The sequence below is a fragment of the Rhinoderma darwinii genome, chromosome 2 (assembly GCF_050947455.1).
Source record: "Rhinoderma darwinii isolate aRhiDar2 chromosome 2, aRhiDar2.hap1, whole genome shotgun sequence".
In the NCBI taxonomy this organism is placed as follows: Eukaryota; Metazoa; Chordata; class Amphibia; order Anura; family Rhinodermatidae; genus Rhinoderma; species Rhinoderma darwinii.
In genome coordinates this window covers 14,997,417-15,018,458 of record NC_134688.1, presented here as the reverse complement: position 1 = coordinate 15,018,458, position 21,042 = coordinate 14,997,417, and positions in this window count along the sequence as shown.

The window sequence follows — 21,042 nt, the reverse complement described above, 5'->3', positions numbered from 1 at the left end:
ATGCTCTACCTATAGGTGCAGAGGTCGTAGTCACCGTGGACACTGGTGCTTGAGAGAGTCTTACTGGTGAGCATGAGGAACCAGTACTATCCAGTCTGATGGTTGAGGGAGGGGCCCTAATACAGATGTTAAATCGGGGCCCGGGAGCTTCACTACCTCATTTTCCAATTACTTCACCTTGGGGTCCAAGTTGAGTATATTGGCCCATGTACCCATAAAGCCCCTTATTCTCTATACAAAGTATAATGGAATTTCAGACTTTTCCTATTGCTGGAAATTCATTTTGATGGAAACCGATCCAAGACTTTTATCTGTGTATTTTCTTTGGATACAATAAGACTCAAGAATCCGTGGATAATAAATTGACATGCTTGCTTTATTTCCTAGAGCAAATGAATTGGCAGAGCCTCAGTATAATCATCCGGTGCCAGCTGTAGACTGAATCAAAGATATGCTCGAAACCCCAGAAAATTACCAACCCAAGCACATGGCCAAATAATTGGATGTGATATTTATAAATACAATGCCTAATTATGCACACATTAATAATGCAATGTCCCATTGAAATAACCAGCTATGGTCTAATTAAAGATTTTATGTTGTCGGTATTATGGCAACATTCATACAGTACAATAAAAGCCCTTGAATAGAATTGCGCAATTATGCAGAAAGCAATGATCTCCGATCTGTCATACATGAAATACTGATAATACAGAAGCCATATCATAAACGTGTCTTATTATTAAGATGGTAAAGTCTTAAAGTGCACCTGTCGTTTTATATTATCCAATCATTTCCCACTAATGGAGGGGAGGGTATACTGTTAACTCCTTCCCTCCGCAGCCATTTTTCGGAATTTCACTTTCATTTTGTCCTCCCCACCTTCCAAAAGCCATAACTTTTTTATTTTTCCGTTGATATAGCCGTATGAGGGCTAATAGTCTGGGATCCCGCATGTCACACTGAAGTGTCGGCTGTAAGATACAGCCGACACGCTCATTCTATGGAGCAGGCTCAGCCCGTGTGCCCGCTCCATACTCCCTCATCCGACCTGTGCCGTATATATACGGCGGATGTCAGAATAGGGTTAATATATTCACACTTTTATGATCTATTAATATCCTACATGTGTTGTCTCATTTAGTAAAACCCAATCTTTTGGAATATGATTATTAAAAGGGATTTTCCGAGTTAAAATGACTGTATTAATGTTTGTAATTTATTAATGTAGCTACATTTGTAATATACTTACATTTTCCAAAGTGGCCCCGTTTCCAGATCCTGCCGTGGGGTACTTGACGGGTGACGTCACTCTCCGGCCACTGTGTTGATCTTCGATTCTTTTCCGTATATACGACACGTCACTTTTGACGTGCCGTGTATGGGCTGGTCTGTTGTACCGCCCATAACGCACATGAGCGGTCCCTGCTGTTCTCTCGAGAACAGCAGGAACCGCGAGAACAGCAGGGACCACGCATGCGCCGTCCCTGCTGTTCTCTAGATAACAGTGTGATTGTGCAGTGAAGAAGCTGGGCTGGAACAATGAGAAGTGTATGACGCTGATTGATCACTGATTGGTCAGCGTCATACACTCCTCTGTACAACGCCCAGTTGGTAAAAAGTAAAAACACGCCCAGTTAGTCATTAAGGAACGAATTAGCATAAATCTAAAATTGTTCATAACTTGCTCAAAAATAATAGTTTTTCAAAATAAAGACCACTGCTGTTATCTACATTACAGCGCAGATCACATTATGTAGGAGACAGGGCACTTATAATCTGGTGACAGAGACTCTTTAAGTGTGTGTCATGTACCCAACGGGTGTGTGGTATGTCTCCAATGCGTGAGTGGCAAGAGTGCGTCATTAGTCCAGTGTGTGAGTACTACATGTCCAGTTTTTGTAAAGCATGAGAATTCTGCGTATGTGGAATGTGAAATGTGTGAGTGGCATGTCTGTGGCTTGTGTTCAGCGTGTGTGAATGGTGCATGTGTGGTATTGTATGTGTCCCACATCTGAGTGGCATGTGTTAACCCCTTAAGGACGCAGCCTAGTTTTGGCCTTAAGGCTCAGAGCCCATTTTTCAAATCTGACATATTTCACTTTATGTGGTAATAACGTTGGAATGCTTAAACCTATCCAAGCGATTCTGAGATTGTTTTCTCGTGAGACATTGGGCTTTATGTTAGTGGTAAAATTTGGTCGATATATTCAGTGTTTATTTGTGAAAAATTGCAAAATTTAGAGAAAAATTTGAAAAAATAGCATTTTTCCGAATTTAAATGCATGTGCTTGTAAAACAAATGGTTATACCAGCCAAAATATTTACTAGTTCACATTTCCCATATGTCTACTTTAGATCTGCATAGCTTTTAGAGCATTATTTTATTTTTCTTGGACGTTACAAGGCTTAGAACATAAACTGCAATTTCTCATATTTTTAAGAAAATTTCAAAAGCCTTTTTTTTAAGGTACCTGTTCAGTTCTGAAGTGGCTTTGAGGGGCCTATGTATTAGAAACCCCCATAAAACACCCCATTTTAAAAACTAGACCCCTCAAAGTATTCAAAACAGCATTTAGAAAGTTTTTTAACCCTTCAGGCATTTCACAGGAATTAAAGCAAAGTGGAGGTGAAATTTGCAAATTTCATTTTTCTTGCTGAATTTCAATTTTATTCTATTTTTTTCCTGTAACAAAGAAGGTTTTACCAGAGAAACACGACTAAATATGTATTGTCCAGATTCTTCAGTTTTTAGAAATGTCCCACATGTGGCCCTACTGCGCTCGTGGACTAAAACACAAGCCCTAGAAGCAAAGAAGCACCTAGTGCATTTTGGTGCTTCTTTTTTATTAGCATATATTTTAGGCAGCATGCCAGGTTTGGAGAGGTGTTGAGGTGCCAAAACAGTAGGAATCCCACAAAACTGACCCCATTTTGGAAACTGCACCCCTCAAGGAATTAATTTATGGTTATTGTTACCATTTTGACCCCGTAGTTTTTTCACAGCGCGTATTTGAATTGGGCTGTGAAATTAAAAGAATGACAATTTTTCCAATAAGATGTCATTTTTGATCAGAATTTATTATTTTCACAGGGAACAAAATGCCCCATTTTGTTGCCCAATTTTTCCTGAGTGCGGCAATACCCCATTTGTGGTGATAAACTGCCGTTTGGACCCATGGGAGGCCTCAGAAGGGAAGGAGCGCTGTGTGTTCTTAGGTGTCCAGATTTTGCTGGATTGGTTTTCGGGTGCCATGTCGCATTTGCAGAGCCTCAGAGGTATCAAAGCACTGGAAACCCACCAAAAGTGACCCCATTTTGGAAATAAAACCCCTCAAGGAATTTATTCATGGGTGTTGTGACCATTTAGACCCCACACTTTTTTCACAGAACTTATTTGAATTGGGCTGTGAATTTAAAAAAAAAAAACTTTTTTCCAATAAGATGTAGTTTTGGCTCAAAATGTCTTATTTTCACAACGAATAAAATACCCCATTTTGTTGCCAAATTTGTCCTGAGTGCGGCAATACCCTATTTGTGGCGATAAACTGCAGTTTGGGCCCATGGGAGGGCTCAGAAGGAAAGGAGCGCTATGTGTTCTTTGGAGTCCAGATTTTGCTGGATTGGTTTTCGGGTGCCATGTCGCATTTGCAGAGCCCCAAAGGTATCAAAGCAATGGAAACCCACCAGAAGTGACCCCATTTTGGAAACTACACCCCTCAAGGAATTCATTTATGGGTGTTGTAACCATTTAGACTCCACAGTTTTTTCACAGAATTTATTTGAATTGGGCTGTGAATTCAAAAAAATGTAATTTTTTCCAATAAGAGGTAGTTTTGGCTCAAAATTTCTTATTTTCACAAGGAATAAAATACCGCATTTTGTTGCCCAATTTGTCCTGAGTGTGGCAATACCCTATTTGTGGTGATAAACTGCCATTTGGGCCCATGGGAGGGCTCAGAAGGAAAGGACCACCATGTGGCCTACTGGGAATTTTCTGGTGCTAAGTCATGTGTGCAGAAGCCCCTGAGGTATCAGTACAGTTGAAACCCCCGAGAAGTGACCCCGTTTTAAAAACGACACCCCTTAAGGAATTCATCTAGAGGTGTAGTGAGCATTTTGACCCCACAGGTATTGTGTAAAAGATAATGCGCAGCAGATGGTGCAGAGTGAGATTTGCAATTTTCTATATATATGCCATGTCAGTGTCCGATATATTGTGCCCAGCATGTGCCACCGGAGACATACACCCCATAAACTGTAATGTGGGCTCTCCCGGGTACGGCAATACCCTACATGTGGCTGTTATTAGCTGCCTGGGCACACGGCAGGGCTCAGAAGGAGAGGACCACCATTTGGCCTACTGGAGCTTTTCTGGTGCTAAGTCTTGTACGCAGAAGCCCCTAAGGTACCAGTACAGTTGAAACCCCCGAGAAGTGACCCTGTTTTAAAATCTACACCCCTTAAGGCATTCATCTAGAGGTGTAGTGAGCATTTTGACCCCACAGATATTGTGTAAAAGATAATGTGCAGCAGTTGGTGCAGAGTGAAATTTGCAATTTTCTATACATATATGCCAATTCAGTGTCCGAAATATTGTGCCCAGCATGCGCCACCGGAGATATACACCTCATAAACTGTAATGTTGGTTCTCCTGGGTACGGCAATACCCTACACGTGGCTGTTATCAGCTGCCTGGGCACGCAGCAGGGCTCAGAGGGGAAAGATGAGGAGGGGGTAAGCTGTGCGAAGTGGATCAGAGCGAATAAAACTGGGGTAAATTAAAAATAAAGGGATGGATGATAAATTTGAAAACACTCTTTCATACAGAGCTCTGGTTTTTCGGGACACGTGTCACATTGATATATTGTGTCCTTCCTTAGCCCCCTCTTATAGCAGACTCTGCACCTCTTTTGACTTTTTCCCTTCTTGCCAGTTTGGGGAACTTCTCCTAAAAGTGTTGCCCTGGTACGATGCCTGTGGCCCCGCTTCCAGAAGTACTGTAAGGGTTCAGGACTTGATCTGACAAGTCCACCCGTCCCATGTACCTATTGTAGTCCAGGATGCAGTCTGGTTTGGGGCTCCCTGTACTGGTACCTCGTACAGGTACATGGGTACTGGTGTGGCATCTCCCTGGTCTTGTACTTGACACACAATATGTTGCTGCTAGATTGTGCCCTGCTCTCACCCCTTCTGAGCTTTGCCCTGCAGAGTCTTAGGGAGGCCTCTCAGATTTCTTCTAGCAGTGCCGCATGCCGCAGGACTTCTGGAAGCGAGGCAGTTGAAGAGTGGGACGCTGGTATAAAAATTATCCAGGTAGAGGTGGTGACCCTGGTCCAGCAGTGGGTGCACCAAATCCCACACAATTTTTGTATTAACTCCCAGTAAGGGGGGGGGCATTCTGGTGTCCTTCCCTTTATATATCCTAAATTTGTAGGTATACCCTGATGCACTCTCGCACAGCTTATACATCTTCACGCCATACCTTGCCCTCTTACCTGGCAGGTACTCGCGGAATTGAAGCCTCCCTTTAAAATGTACCAGGGATTCATCTATAGAAATACACTTCTCGGGGTGTATGCTTGGGAAAACCGGGCACTGAAACGGTCTAATAGGGGTCTCCGTTTATACAAACGGTCAAAACTGGGGTCATCTCGGGGTGGGCACGGCTCATTATCAGTATAATGTAAGAAGCGAAGTATTGCCTCATTTATATTTTATTTTTTAGTTTCCAGCTCAGTTCTGAAGTTGCTTTGAGGGGCCCATATATTAGAAACCCTTATCAAACACCCCATTTCAGAAACTAGACCCCTCAAAGTATTCACAACAGCATTTAGAAAGTTTATTAACCCTTTAGATGTTTCATAGGAATTTAAAGCAAAGTAGAGGTGAAATGTAATTAATTTAATTTAATTTAATAGGCACCATGTCCGGTTTGAAGAGGTCTTGTGGTGCTAAAACAGTGAAAACCCCCCAAAAGTGACCCCTTTTTGGAAACTAGAGACCTTGAGGAATCCATTGTAGTTTTCTTGGGGTGCATGCGGCTTTTTGATCAGTTTTTATTCTATTTTTAGGTGGCGTGGTGACTAAAAAACAGCAATTTTACTATTGTTTTTTATTCTATTTTTTACAGCGTTCACCGTGCGCTATAAATGACATATTCACTTTATTCTGCGTGGCGATACGATTACGGCGATACCAGATGTTTATAGTTTTTTTATGTCTTATGGCGTTTACACAATAAAATACGTTTTGTAAACAATCATTCACTTTTTGTGTTGCCTTATTCTAAGAGCAAGAACTTTATTATTTTTCCATCAATAAAGCCGTGCAAGGACTTATTTTTTGCGTAACGAACTGTAGTTTCGATCAGGACCATTTTTAGGTAAATGCGACTTTTTGATCTCTTTTTATTCCATTTTTTGGGAGGTGAAGTGACCAAACAATTGTGATTGTGGTACGGTTTATTATTATTTTCTTTTACGGCGTTCACCGTGCGGGATAAATAACTACATCGTTTTGTAGTTCAGGCCGTTACGGACGCGGCGATACCAATTATGTATAGTTTATTTGTTTATTTATATATTTTTATTAATAATAAAGGACTGATAAGGGAAAAAGGGGGATTTTTACTTTTATTACTTTTAAATCTTTTATTTTCTTATTTTTACACAACTTTTTTTTACTTTTTCACACTTTTTTTACTTTGTCCCACTAGGGGACATGAGGGCAGGAGGCTCTGATCGCTATTCTAATACACTGCACTACATACGTAGTGCAGTGTATTAGAGCTGTCAGCTGTTCGCTGACAGCAAGCATAGTGGGTCCTGACTTTGTCGGGACCCACTAGGCTTCCGTCGATGGCGTAGCCAGAGTCCATTGTTAGGATTCTGGTTGCCATAGTAGCCATCGCGGCCCGCTATCGTGTAGCAGGCCGGCGATGGCAGCTTAACCCCTAAGAAGCCGCGATCGCTATTGAACGCGGCTTCTAAGGAGTTAATCGGCGGGGACCACCGCGATCGGTCCCTACCCACTAAGCTGTGATAGCCTGCTGTCGGAAACAGCAGGTATCACAGCTCAGACACGCGCCGGGGAAAGATGGCGCCGTGTTTACTCAGGTCAGTACTATTACTGACCTGAGCGCGAACGATGTACTTAGCGCGACGTAATAGTACTGACCTGAGCGCGAAGGGGTTAATGTTGCATGTATTGTATGTGTCCACTGTGTGAGTGGCACGTGTGCGGCATTCGTCCAGTGTGTAAGTGGTGCGTGTATTTGTAAGTGTCCAGTGTGTAATGGTACGTGTATTTGTTTGCGTCCAGTGTGTAAGTGGTGCGTGTATTTGTTTGTGTCCAGTGTGTAAGTGGTGCGTGTATTTGTATGTGTAAAGTGTGTAAGTGGTATGTGTTCAGTGTGTAAGTGGTGTGTGTATTTGTAAGTGTACAGTGTGTAAGTGGTACGTGTATTTGTATGTATCCAGTGTGTAAGTGGTGCGTGTATGGTATGTGTCCAGTGTGTAAGTGGTGCATGTATTTCTTTGTGTCCAGTGTGTAAGTGATGCGTGTATGGCATGTGTCCAGTGTGTAAGTGGTGCGTGTACGGTAAGTGTCCAGTGTATAAGTGATGTGTGTATGGTATGTGTCCAGTGTGTAAGTGGTGCGTGTATGTTAAGTGTCCAGTGTGTAAGTGATGCATGTATTTGTATGTGTCTAGTGTGTAAGTGGTGCGTGTATGATAAGTGTCTAGTGTGTAAGTGGTGCATGTATGGTATGTGTCCAGTGTGTAAGTGGAGCGTGTATGGTATGTGTCCAGTGTGTAAGTGGTGCGTGTATGGTATATGTCCAGTGTATAAGTGGTGCGTGTATTTGTAAGTGTCCAGTGTGTAAGTGGTAAGTGTCCAGTGTGTAAGTGGTGCGTGTATGATAAGTGTCCAGTGTATAAGTGATGCGTGTATGGTTTGTGTCCAGTGTGTAAGTCGTGCGTGTATTTGTAAGTGTCCAGTGTGTAAGTGGTGCGTGTATTTGTTTGTGTCCAGTGTGTAAGTGGTGCGTGTATGGTATGTGTCCAGTGTGTAAGTGGTGTGTGTATTTGTAAGTGTCCAGTGTGTAAGTGGTGTGTGTATTTGTTTGTGGCCAGTGTGTAAGTGGTGCGTGTATGGTATGTGTCCAGTGTGTAAGTGGTACTGTAAAGGATCTGCCAGGCACAGCAACGGGGTTAACTCCCATAGGTAATCAGTCTGCACCTGAATCTACGTCTCTGAGACTGACTCCATCTTCCACCACTCAGGATGGCAGGCTTAGGAGTGGGAGAGCCTATCGCAGCCTGGCCAGACGGAGCTAGCTCCCGCCCTCTGTCTATTTATACCTGCCTTTCCTGTTCCTCCTTTGCTTGTGATTCTTCTCGTGTGGTTTCCTGGCCCAGCTACAACTCCTAACTATTTGATCCTGCTCCATACTGACCCTGGCTTTCTGACTACTCTCCTGCTCTGCGTTTGGTACCTCGTGCACTCCTGGTTTGACTTGGCTCGTTCACCACTCTGGTTGCTCACGGTGTTGCCGTGGGCAACTGCCCCTTTCCCTTTGCTTTGTATTCCCTTGTATGTTTGTCTCGTGCACTTACTGAGCGTAGGGACCGCCGCCCAGTTGTACCCCGTCGCCTAGGGTGGGTCGTTGAAAGTAGGCAGGGACAGAGTGGCGGGTAGATTAGGGCTCACTTGTCCGTTTCCCTACCCCCGTCGTTACAGGTACGTGTATTTGTAAGTGTCCAGTCTGTAAGTGGTGCATGTATTTGTTTGTGTCCAGTGTGTAAGTGGTGTGTGTATTTGTTTGTGTCCAGTGTGTAAGTGGTGCGTGTATTTGTATGTGCCCAGTGTGTGAGTGGTGCGTGTATTTGTGTGTGTCCAGTGTGTAAGTGGTGCGTGTATTTGTATGTGCCCAGTGTGTAAGTGATGCGTGTATTGTATGTGTCCAGTAATGCGTGTATTTGTTTGTGTCCAGTGTGTAAGTGGTGAGTGTATGGTATGTGTCCAGTGTGTAAGTAGTGCTTATATTTGTAAGTGTCCAGTGTGTAAGTGATGCGTGTATGTTAAGTGTCCAGTGTGTAAGTGGTGCGTGTATGGTATATGTCCAGTGTGTAAGTGGTGCATGTATGTTGTATGTATCCAGTGTGTAAGTGGTGCGTGTATGGTATGTGCCCAGTGTGTAAGTGTTGCATGTATTTGTTTGTGTCCAGTGTGTAAGTGGTATGTGTTCAGTGTGTAAGTGGTACGTGTATATTGTATGTATCCAGTGTGTAAGTGGTGCAGTGGTGCATGTATTTGATTGTGTCCAGTGTGTAAGTGGTGCGTGTATGGTATGTGTCCAGTGTGTAAGTGGTGCGTGTATGGTAATTGTCCAGTTTGTAAGTAATGCTTGTATTTGTTTGTGTCCAGTGTGTAAGTGGTGTGTATATTTGTATGTGTCCAGTATGTAAGTGGTGTGTGTATATGTTTGCGTCCAGTGTGTAAGTGGTGTGTGTATGGTATGTGTCCAGTGTGTAAGTGGTGTGTGTATTTCTTTGTGTCCTGTGTGTAAGTGGTGCGTGTATTTGTTTGTGTCCAGTGTGTAAGTGGTGCGTGTATTTGTATGTGTCCAGTATGTAAGTGGTGTGCGTTTGGTATGTGTCCAGTGTGTAAGTAGTGCTTATATTTGTATGTGTTCAGTGTGTAAGTGGTGCATGTATGGTATGTGTCCAGTGTGTAAGTGGTGCGTGTATTTGTAAGTGTCCAGTGTGTAAGTGGTGCATGTATTTGTTTGTGTCCAGTGTGTAAGTGGTGCATGTATTTGTTTGTGTCCAGTGTGTAAGTGGTGCGTGTATTTGTTTGTGTCCAGTGTGTAAGTGGTGCGTGTATGATAAGTGTCCAGTGTGTAAGTGGTACGTGTATTTGTAAGTGTCCAGTGTGTAAGTGGTGCATGTATGTGTATGTGTCCAGTTTGTAAGTGGTGCGTGTATGGTAAGTGTCCAGTGTGTAAGTCATGCGTGTATTTGTATGTGTCCAGTGTGCAAGTGCTGCGTGTATTTGTTTGTGTCCAGTGTGCAAGTTGTGGGTGTATTTGTATGTGTCCAGTGTGTAAGTGGTGCGTGTATTTGTAAGTGTCCAGTGTGTAAGTGATGCGTGTATGGCATGTGTCCAGCGTGTAAGTGATGCGTGTATGGTATGTGTCCAGTGTGTAAGTCATGCGTGTATTTGTAGGTGTCCAGTGTGTAAGTGGTGTGTGTATGGTAAGTGTCCAGTGTGTAAGTTGTGCATGTATTTGTATGTGTCCAGTGTGTAAGTGGTACGTGTATTTGTTTGTGTCCAGTGTGTAAGTGGTACGTGTATTTGTTTGTGTCCAGTGTGTAAGTGGTACGTGTATGGTATGTGTCCAGTGTGTAAGTGGTGTGTGTATGGCATGTGTCCAGTGTGTAAGTGGTGCATGTATTTGTTTGTGTCCAGTGTGTAAGTGGTGCGTGTATTTGTTTGTGTCCAGTGTGTAAGTGGTGCGTGTATGATAAGTGTCCAGTGTGTAAGTGGTACGTGTATTTGTAAGTGTCCAGTGTGTAAGTGGTGCATGTATGTGTATGTGTCCAGTTTGTAAGTGGTGCGTGTATGGTAAGTGTCCAGTGTGTAAGTCATGCGTGTATTTGTATGTGTCCAGTGTGCAAGTGCTGCGTGTATTTGTTTGTGTCCAGTGTGCAAGTTGTGGGTGTATTTGTATGTGTCCAGTGTGTAAGTGGTGCGTGTATTTGTAAGTGTCCAGTGTGTAAGTGATGCGTGTATGGCATGTGTCCAGCGTGTAAGTGATGCGTGTATGGTATGTGTCCAGTGTGTAAGTCATGCGTGTATTTGTAGGTGTCCAGTGTGTAAGTGGTGTGTGTATGGTAAGTGTCCAGTGTGTAAGTTGTGCATGTATTTGTATGTGTCCAGTGTGTAAGTGGTACGTGTATTTGTTTGTGTCCAGTGTGTAAGTGGTACGTGTATTTGTTTGTGTCCAGTGTGTAAGTGGTACGTGTATGGTATGTGTCCAGTGTGTAAGTGGTGTGTGTATGGCATGTGTCCAGTGTGTAAGTGGTGCATGTATGTGTATGTGTCCAGTTTGTAAGTGGTGCGTGTATGGTAAGTGTCCAGTGTGTAAGTGGTACGTGTATGGTATATGTCCAGTGTGTAGTGTAGTAGTGCGTGTATTTGTATGTGTCCAGTGAGTAAGTGGTGCGTCCATGGCATGTGTCCAGCATGTGAATTGGGGGTGAGGGGCCGTCTGCAGTCAGTGTTCGCCCCTCCCAGATATAAAGCCTGACTGCAGTTCCTTACACCACATCTCAGCACAATTCACAGATAAAAACCTCGCAGATAGTTTCTTCTCTAGTCTAAATTGGTGAAATATATCTCCACGCTAAAGAAGTAAACCGGAGGAAAATGTAAAAATAATAAAGTTTATGTAGCAATAAATGAAATGACATTTACGCCCACAATTCCGATACTTCCTAATTTAAGGAGTGAATACAAACTCTGTAATCTGCTTAACTTAAACTTTGCTGCCGTCTGATTAAACAGGACAATTTAACGGAACTGCCGTACTGTGAGGAGCGGGGGATTTGTCTTCTCGAGTGGTTTAATGCCGCAGTACAACTCAGATGCAAGATAAATAACACTGGAGTCAATGAATTGTAATAGAACGCTGTATATTTAACATTACTGGAACGTTTAAAATGGTAATAGCAGAAATAACTTTTTCTGTCTGACAACAATGAACAAGAAGTTTACAGGAATTAAACATAGTTTTAGTAAAGTATGATAAGCCCGCCAAACGGAATCTTATATACGAGACTCAAATACTATAGGTAGATACATACATAAATATGAGAGAGATGATAGATAGATAGATAGATAGATAGATAGATAGATAGATAGATAGATAGATAGATAGATAGATAGATAGATAGATAGATAGATAGATAGATAGATAGATAGATAGATAGATAGATATGAGAGAGATAGATAGATAGATAGATAGATAGATAGATAGATAGATAGATAGATAGATAGATAGATAGATAGATAGATAGATAGATAGATAGATAGATAGATAGATAGATAGATAGATAGATAGATAGATAGATAGATAGATACATAGATAGATAGATAGATAGATAGATAGATAGATAGATAGATAGATAGATAGATAGATAGATAGATAGATAGATAGATAGATAGATAGATAGATAGATAGATAGATAGATAGATAGATATGAGATAGATAGATAGATAGATAGATAGATAGATAGATAGATAGATAGATAGATAGATAGATAGATAGATAGATAGATAGATAGATAGATAGATAGATCTTAATCTTCAACAGCCCAAGGGTCTACATATTGTACCATAGAGGCTTCCCATGAGGCTTCTATAGGGCTCCCACGGAGAGAGGAAGAGATTATTCCAGGTTGGTTTCGTCCCCGGCGGTGGAAAATGTACATGAGTCTTGAAAATGGAATAGGTGCACCAGGACTTCTTGTCCTGGATGATTAGGGGTGTGATGGTGTCAAGCAGTAGCTGAGAAAGGCCTAATTTTTATCTTTGCTGTGGGCCCCCGTCCTCCGCCTGCACCACTGTCAGGGTGGCAAGTATTTCTTTTCATAGCTATAAATTATTAGCATGTATCTTGATAACTTACTGATATAGATGTCGGATCTTAGTGTACAAGGCGGACAGGTCTGACGCGTCTTCGGCTGTAACATTCTTCTGAGATAATACATTGATTTACTAATCCCACAGTCATGGTTAGGAGCTGTACAGGAACATCACCTTCTAAATATGACATCTGTTAACAGATCCCTTCTATGCCATGACATATTCTTTCGATTCCGTGGAATTAATTACTTTGGCATTTTTTTTAAAGCATGCATAATTGGGTTGAACTTAGTTCTACAAGAGGCTTATTAGCTGGAACTTTCTCTTCTGAGTAAAGTTTAAGATCCAACGCAAAACTCAAAAAGAAGAAAACTGAAAAAACTCTACTATGAATTCTGCCTAACGAGTAAATATACCTTAATATATATATTTACCAAATTATCTGCAGAATTCTTGGTTGTACACAGGTCTTATGTACCATAGAGTCACCTTCTACCATTAATATTGGGCCTATGGGTTGGCGGGGTCCGACTCCGGTAGACCTCCTCACTCATAAGTGCAGAACTCCTTCACCATGGGCACTGAAACGTTCACAAAAAAAGGGTTGGATGCAGGGTCAGAATGGCCCACCAGAGTTCAAGAGGATCCTCCGGTGATCCCAGGCCAATAATAGGCCCTAAGGGCCAATAGAAGATGACCCCATTTGGACCTGACCAGTGCCAGTCACTTGCCATCAGGGTGTAGAGTCTATGCCCCTGACTGTGCTATGACAACAAAAAAGTTTACAATGCAATTATAAGCGAACATGCACATGTTCTGTATAGATTGGGGTGGACCCTCAGAATAATTTCCTCGGTTGGGCCCAAGAAACCTGCAAGGGACCCAAACCAACCTTTAGAACATTGTTTTACCTATCTATCATCTATCTATCTATCTATCTATCTATCTATCTATCTATCTATCTATCTATCTATCTCTCTAATAACACAGGCCAACACTTGAAAAAAAAACATTTTTTATTGAGGTCATTTTGCAAACTATAGTTAATCAAATCCTGGTCAAGTAACGGGTGGTTGTAATCCCATAGTAACACGGTCTCTATAAATTGGAATCCGGGCAGCAACACAGTCGCAATCAGCTCTGTTCCTTCCTTGACGGTAGTACATCAGGCGCTCTTGCTGCTTGATTCTGTCAGCCCGCTGAGTTCCCACATGTTCCCACATGTCACCTCGGAGCACGTTACTTCTCTGGCTGCCTCTCGAGAAGGCTCTGAACACTGCAAACTCTTCACCAGTGAACCAGCTCCTCTTATACTTAGTCCATTATTACGGGATGAAACTTTTTCCCTGGCGTTTTGATTGCCACCCTGGCAGCCTGGGAGTACGTTACATAGTACTTGAATCATTGGGGGCAATCTCCGGAAATTAGGCCTCTGTGACTATCATATCTGCGACAATTTTTCCAAAGGGATGGTGTCAGTCACTCCTTCCACAGGCAAGGGAAGATACTTTGCATTCTGCCGCTGCTCTGGATTCTCTGGAGGTAGTAACCACTACTCGACCGGTTTAGGACACTGGATCACAAATGTGCAAGGCCGAAGCATATTCCAGTGCAGAGTTTGGACAGGGTATCACGCTCACTCTGGTTTTATCTCAAACTCCCGCAATTGAGGATTAGGCTGTCGTCCTTCTTCTTCACTAATACAATGTGGGACGCCCACGGACTCTTACTCTACATGATGATGTTACTGTCCGGCATTCGCTTCCGAAGCACCTTTACTCTCTGGTAGAATGTCAGGGACATGTGGTGGTGACGCTCTCGAATAGGTCTGGCTTCAGATCGTAATTTTATTCTATAAGGTCCAAAGGCATCCAGGTACTTTTCCAGTATCTCAGCCACTTCTATCAGCTCAGCTGGCGACAACTCCATCTCCTCCAGCTGTACTTCTCCTTACCAGCTATTTCTCCGTAATCTCCGGCGGTTGGGTGTTGACTTTACATACCGTAACCATGGGAGTGTTCCCTTAGGATAGGCCATCAATTTTAGATTGGTGGGGGTCCGACTCTTGGCCCAATAAGCTGATCAGTTGATCAGGCTAGCGTGCAGCTTCTTCATTGTTTATATCGGTTTTATTCTGGTTCGTACTGGCACACGCCATCACTTTTGTAGCAGCTTTTCATGGAATTGCGGCGTTGTCCCATTCACTTGCACCACATTGATACTAATGTAAATAATGAAGACGCTGCAACACTCGCACAGGCACCGCAGCCTCTTCAAAAAGTTGTTTGACAGGGGTACCGAGAGTCAAATGCCCACCGATCTAATATTGATGGGCTATCCTAAGGATAGGCCATTCATTTTAAAATCCTTGTTAACCCCTGCAACTTATCAGTATTGTAACGTGGGAGAAAACTAGAGTACTGGGAGGAAGCCCACATAACCCAGGGAGAACATGACCAGGACCCTAGTGCTGCAATGCAATAGTGCTAACCACTTAGCCACTGTCTGTGATACTCTATGGGTACCCTAGGTTCAAATATGACCAGGAGTTACGTCTAGAGTACATGGAGCTTGTATGCCCTCCACATGCTGGGTAAAAAATTAATTTGGCATCTATTTTACCACCAAATTTCAGGTCCATTAAAGAGGTTGTCCAGTTAAGAAAACACATTTTGATACACCCTATTATGGAATTCCGGGTCAATAGAGGGGGGTCTATTGTTCAGGTTCCTCATCTATTGGCCAGAGTGGAGAGTGGTTATAAAGAGCGCGTCTCTCTCTGCAGGACCTGTCCTGTATTACACAAACAACACATTGATATAAATGAGTACTGTGTAATGCTTAATTTCCCCTGTGGAGGCACTGCAGGGAAATAGAACACTCACTGCCAGGTTGTCCCACAGGTAACAGCGGATCGTTGGGGGTCCCAGCCGGGTGACACTTTGTGATCTGCTTATTGTGAAAGAATCCTTCTCCAAAGTGAACAACCCCTTTAAAAAGGATAAAGAAACGACATGTTGTGGTAAACACCGAACTCAATGACTCTACTGCTGTTTACATTGCTGCAAGCAGCATCTATATGTGCTGTACTGAATATAGTCGACGATTGATTATTGCAATGTGATAAATATTAAAATAATAAACGTTCCTAAAAATAACACAGGTTATAAAAGCGTAATGATTTCTAGCCGTCTATGACATAAATCAGGGAGAGTTACCTTCTTATACGTTGTCTCCTTTTGCATTTTAATGAATCTGCTCATTATTTGGTTCCATATAGTTTCCAGTGCTCAGGTTGGAATCAGACATGGATGAAGGACAGTATAACTATATTTAAATCATCATTACAGTCACAGACATCACGACACATGTTATTAGTTACAAGTTCATTGCCGTGACCTGGATACATCATTATAAATGGAGATGCGAGGAAAAGTTTCTCCTGCTAGAGACCATGGAATACACAATGTTCTTCTCAGAGATTAGATTAGATTATTTCATACCAATAATTGGTAGAAGAAACATCTTTTATGTTTGGTGATAGGAAAAGTTTGTTCCCATTGTGCTGGTTCAGGTGCAAATCTCAATTATAAAGACTATTAGATTTTGCTAAATTTAACAGATTATCAGGTAAATTGTTAAGAGGCCAAGTGTACAAGAAGCCGAATGTGTCATTGAGTGATTGATTTTCGGAGACTTTTTAAGAAAACATCACAATGTGTCTGAATTTTTAAAATTTGAATGATTGCACTACATATCCCTACCACTAGTTGGTGCTGAGAACTATTGTAATACACTTGTTTATTCTTTCTCTTGTTCAGTTGCATGTTATTTTATAATAGCACAGCATGTGGTCAGCTATGGAATTACAAGCAAAATATATATAGCTCATATATATATATATATATATATATATATATATATATATATATATATATATATATATATATATATTTAATTTTTTTACATATCACAGATTTACACAGAGTTAAAAGACAACTTGATGCTTCCAGATTTGCACTTTCGGATTTTACCACAGGTGTCTGCATGAAAACACTTTGTGCTTTTGTCATTTATAGGTTTCTACTTAAAGGGGTTGTGCATTTTGAACAATCCTGTTTTTGTTGGAAGGGCTTTGAAGGGACAGTAGGCTGATCAAAGGTTATCCCACTGTTGGGTCCTCCCGTGACCGGTTGTAATCTGGGGGAGGGGGCCAAGGCAGCAAGTCTTTAATTCCCTGTAATTTCCCCACAGGGAAACTAAAGCATTACATGGTAACCTTGTAAATCTATTTGCTGTCCATGTAATGCATGGATGTGTTGGGTCCTCCAGAGTAAGAAATGCTCTTTTTAGCCGCTCTTCTCTTTGGTTAACAGATAAGGATCCTGCAGGGGGCCCAGAATCCAAGACTCAAAACTTTTTAAAGGGGTTGTGCCATGATAACCCCTTTTTAAAATAAATAAAAATAAAAAGCGTCTTCTCTCACCGCCAGCGATCACTGGTGGAAGCTGCGGCCAGCCACACATTTATACAATGTAGTATTATATACTGGCTATTCGGAGTGGCTCTCCGTTTTGGCGCATAGAGTAAGGTCCCAATCAAAGGACCCCTTTGATAATGTAAATATGCCCCGGTACGCCATAATGGGACAACCCCTTTAATATTGTATTTGAAAATGGATATTCTAAACCAGGCAACCTCTTTAACAGCACACCCTGTGGTCTGTCATGATATTACTGGTAAAACATATAAATAGATTTATTCTAAAGTTATTTAATAACTTATAATGATATTGTCGCGTTGCGGGTTTGTGGACCCACTAGGCCGTACCGCCGTAGCAGGGAGGCAGCTAGCCAAACAACAGGGAACTCCAGTAATACAATGTCCCGGACAAGGGTACCTGGATAGTCCAGACAGTGGCCGCAGCTCTGGCAATGATGGAGATGGGTGCAGCAAGTAACGCCAAACGTGGCGGATGACACAGGTGCCGCAGGTTGCGCCAGACGTTGCGAATTCCTCTGGACGTGGCAGATGACAAAGGACATGACACGACTCCGACACTAGTAGGCACAGGAACAAGAACAGCACGGGATACAGGAACAGGTAACAGGGCACGGGTAGCAACTGGAACGGGAAACACTAAGGGACCATTTGCAAGACAGACTTGGGATAACTAACAATGCTCAGGCAAGGATCAGAAGGGCTGGGGCGTTCTTATAGACCAGGAAATCATGGGCAGTTGAGGATGATGATTTCGTCTTGTGCACGCGCTGGCCCTTTTAAGGCCGGGCATGAGCGTGCGGGCGTACCCTACGGGACACAGCACACCGGAACGGAAGTGAGCGCTTGCGTCTCCTTGGAAGGAGATGGGGACCAGCGCTCACGGATCCATGGCTGCGGGCGTCGGGAGGTGAGTAAACCCGACGGCCCGTGGCCATGGACGCTACAGATATATTGGTGAAACATGGAGATAAACCAGAGATGAGAATGGAATAGAGAGATAAAGTAAAACCATATCCCTGATGTTTCGCATTGTTTCATGCTGAGGCTTTGTATTAATGGAGTGAACAGACTGTTAACCTGTGATGCAGGTATAGATTTCGGGGGTTCTGTAATGTTAAACTATATATAAGTACAGTTATAGAGTCACATCGACTTTCTTGTTGACCACATCAAAGTTTGTAGTGTGAGAACTAGAAAACCTTAGGCCGGGTTCACACGTAGCGTAAATACGCAGCATAATACAGTAGCAGCAGAGTGGATGAGATTTAGACAAATTTCATCCACACGCTGCGCAAATGATAAGCGGAAAAAACGCTCAGAAATTGACATGCGATTAATGGATGCTGCGATTTTTGCAGCGGTAAAGCTAAAATTCCACCAGCAAAATCGCAAGTCAGAAAAAAAAAAAAATCTTATACTTACCCAGAATTCTGTTTCTTCGTCCAGGTCGGCCTTCTGGGATGATGTTTCGTCCCAAGTAACTGCTGCAGCCAATCACAGGCTGCAGCGGTCACATGGGTTAAAATGTCATCCTAGAAGGCCGGGCTGCAGGACGGCAGAGGGATGCGTCGCCATGGCTACAAAAATATTTGTTCAGTTTCGCTTTTAAAGCGTTCACAGTGCGGTAAAAGCAACATGGTGAATATATTCTGTGGGTCAATACGAATACCAAATACCAAATTTATATATTTTTTTTAGTGTTTTACTACTTTTACAAAATACAATAATTGTTAAAAATTGTGAAAATTGTTTTGTGTCGCTTTATTCTGAGAGCCATAACTTGTTCATTTTCTGTTGATTGAGCAGTTTGAGGTCTTATTATTTCTGGTACCATTTACATGAGATTTTTTGATCACTTTTATTCCATTTTTTATGAGAGATGAGATGACCATAAAACAGCAACTCTAGCGTTTTAATTGTATTTTTACTGCGTTCACTATGGGTTAAATAATGTTATATTGTAATAGTTCCGACTGATGTGACGATACTAGTTATGTTATTATTTTTATTCATGGCTTTTGAGTGAGAATGGGAAAATATATATATTTTTAAACTTTTCATCTTTTTGTGTACATATAACTTTATTTAACTGAATTTAACTTTTTTTTTTATTAGTCCCCCTAGGGACCAGTGAATGTTGAATTATTTTCCCGATATACTGCAGTACTAATTTATTGCAGTATATCGTGATTTTTACCGCCTCTGACATAGCTTAATAGGAGCACAAAGATGGCAAACCTGGAGGACTGCCATGACAGCCAACGATCGCATCACGTTGGGGCTGATGGTCCGTCAGAGGGGATCGCCTTCCTCATTCTAATAGCTTAGATGCGGCGGTCACTATTGACCGTGGCATCTAAGGGGTTAAATGAGCGGTATCGTAGTAATCTGCAATCCCGCTCCTATATATCTGTATATACGGTAGATGTCGGGATTAAGAGATTAAGCCAATTCGGTGATGAGAACGGCCAGAATGGCATTGGGTTCAAATCTTGCCAGGGGCAACATCGGCATGGATTTTGTATGTTCTCCGTCTTTGTTTTAATATCTTATTGTCATGTTTTCATACAGCAAATAATCTTGGTGAAATGATTTCTTTTCTTGCAGATTTGACACCACATCTTCACTCTCGTTTCTTCTTTTGCATTGCAGTTTAATTTGATAATACTGGAAGTTACAGCTGCGTCAGATGGGCTTTAAATCTCGGGAATGTCATTTTTCTAATTGTCCTCATATTCCAGTTCTAGATATCCAGTGTAAGTATTACACCCAATACTGGAGATAATTGACGTGTTTGTTATACCATCTGGAAAAATAAAGTTTAATACGCAATAAAGCGATTGATGAACAGTAACAAATCACAAATCCACATAGGGAAAATATAATACAACTAAAGGCCAATACTTCCATCTGTCTTCATCTGAAATTTGCATTTGTGGTAAACCAGTGAAGATATAATCTACCTATAATATATAAGAGAGACAATTTTACAGAAATGCCCACAATTCTCCTGGTCTGAGGTCTCCTATCTGTCTACTTTACCCTCTTCAGCCCTGTGCACGGGTCACTTCATCCACAAGATCATCACACTGATTTCCTGAAATACTCTGTGGTGCTGGGGGACCCTGGCTTTCTACTGTGTAACTTGCATCTATTCTCCTGCTATGACACTGCCCCACTACATGCATCCCTGTCCTCATTAAAGGGGATGTCTAGTTTAGAAAACCCATTGTCATACACCCTATTTTAATAGAGGGGGTCCTCTGGTTAGGATCTCTATCTCTTGTCCAGAGTGGAGAAGATCCTCTGGACATGTCTTGTCCTGCATTACACAGACCACCCATTTATATTAATAGGCACTGTGTAATACTTAATTTCTCCTGTGGTGGCACTACAGGGAAATTGAACACTTACTGCCAGGTTTCCCACAGATCACATCTGATAGCTGGGGCTCCCATCATCATAAGTGGGCTGCCTCCCCGAAATCAACATAAAATCATCTTCTACTGCTGTTTTCATTTCATGATCTGATTGGCCCCAGGGTACTCTATTCCTACCTACTTTATGACATTGCTTATATTACATGTAGCTCTGTTCTCTAACATCATCTCATAAGTAAATAGGTCACTGCTCCCTACAAAATCAACATACTCCTTCACAGCTTCTGTCACAATTCCATTGATCTGATTGGCTAAATAGCATTCTATCTCCACCCACTACAAAGTTTGCTGTGAATATTTTCATTAGCTGAAAGTATTCCTGTAATATTCCTGGTGGTCTAGAGAAGCTTAGCAGTTAATACCTAATCTCTCTGGTGGTTTAGTGTGATGAAGGGGTTAAACAGTATTCCTGCCAAAACATGTATCACCCATCCTCTAGATAGGTA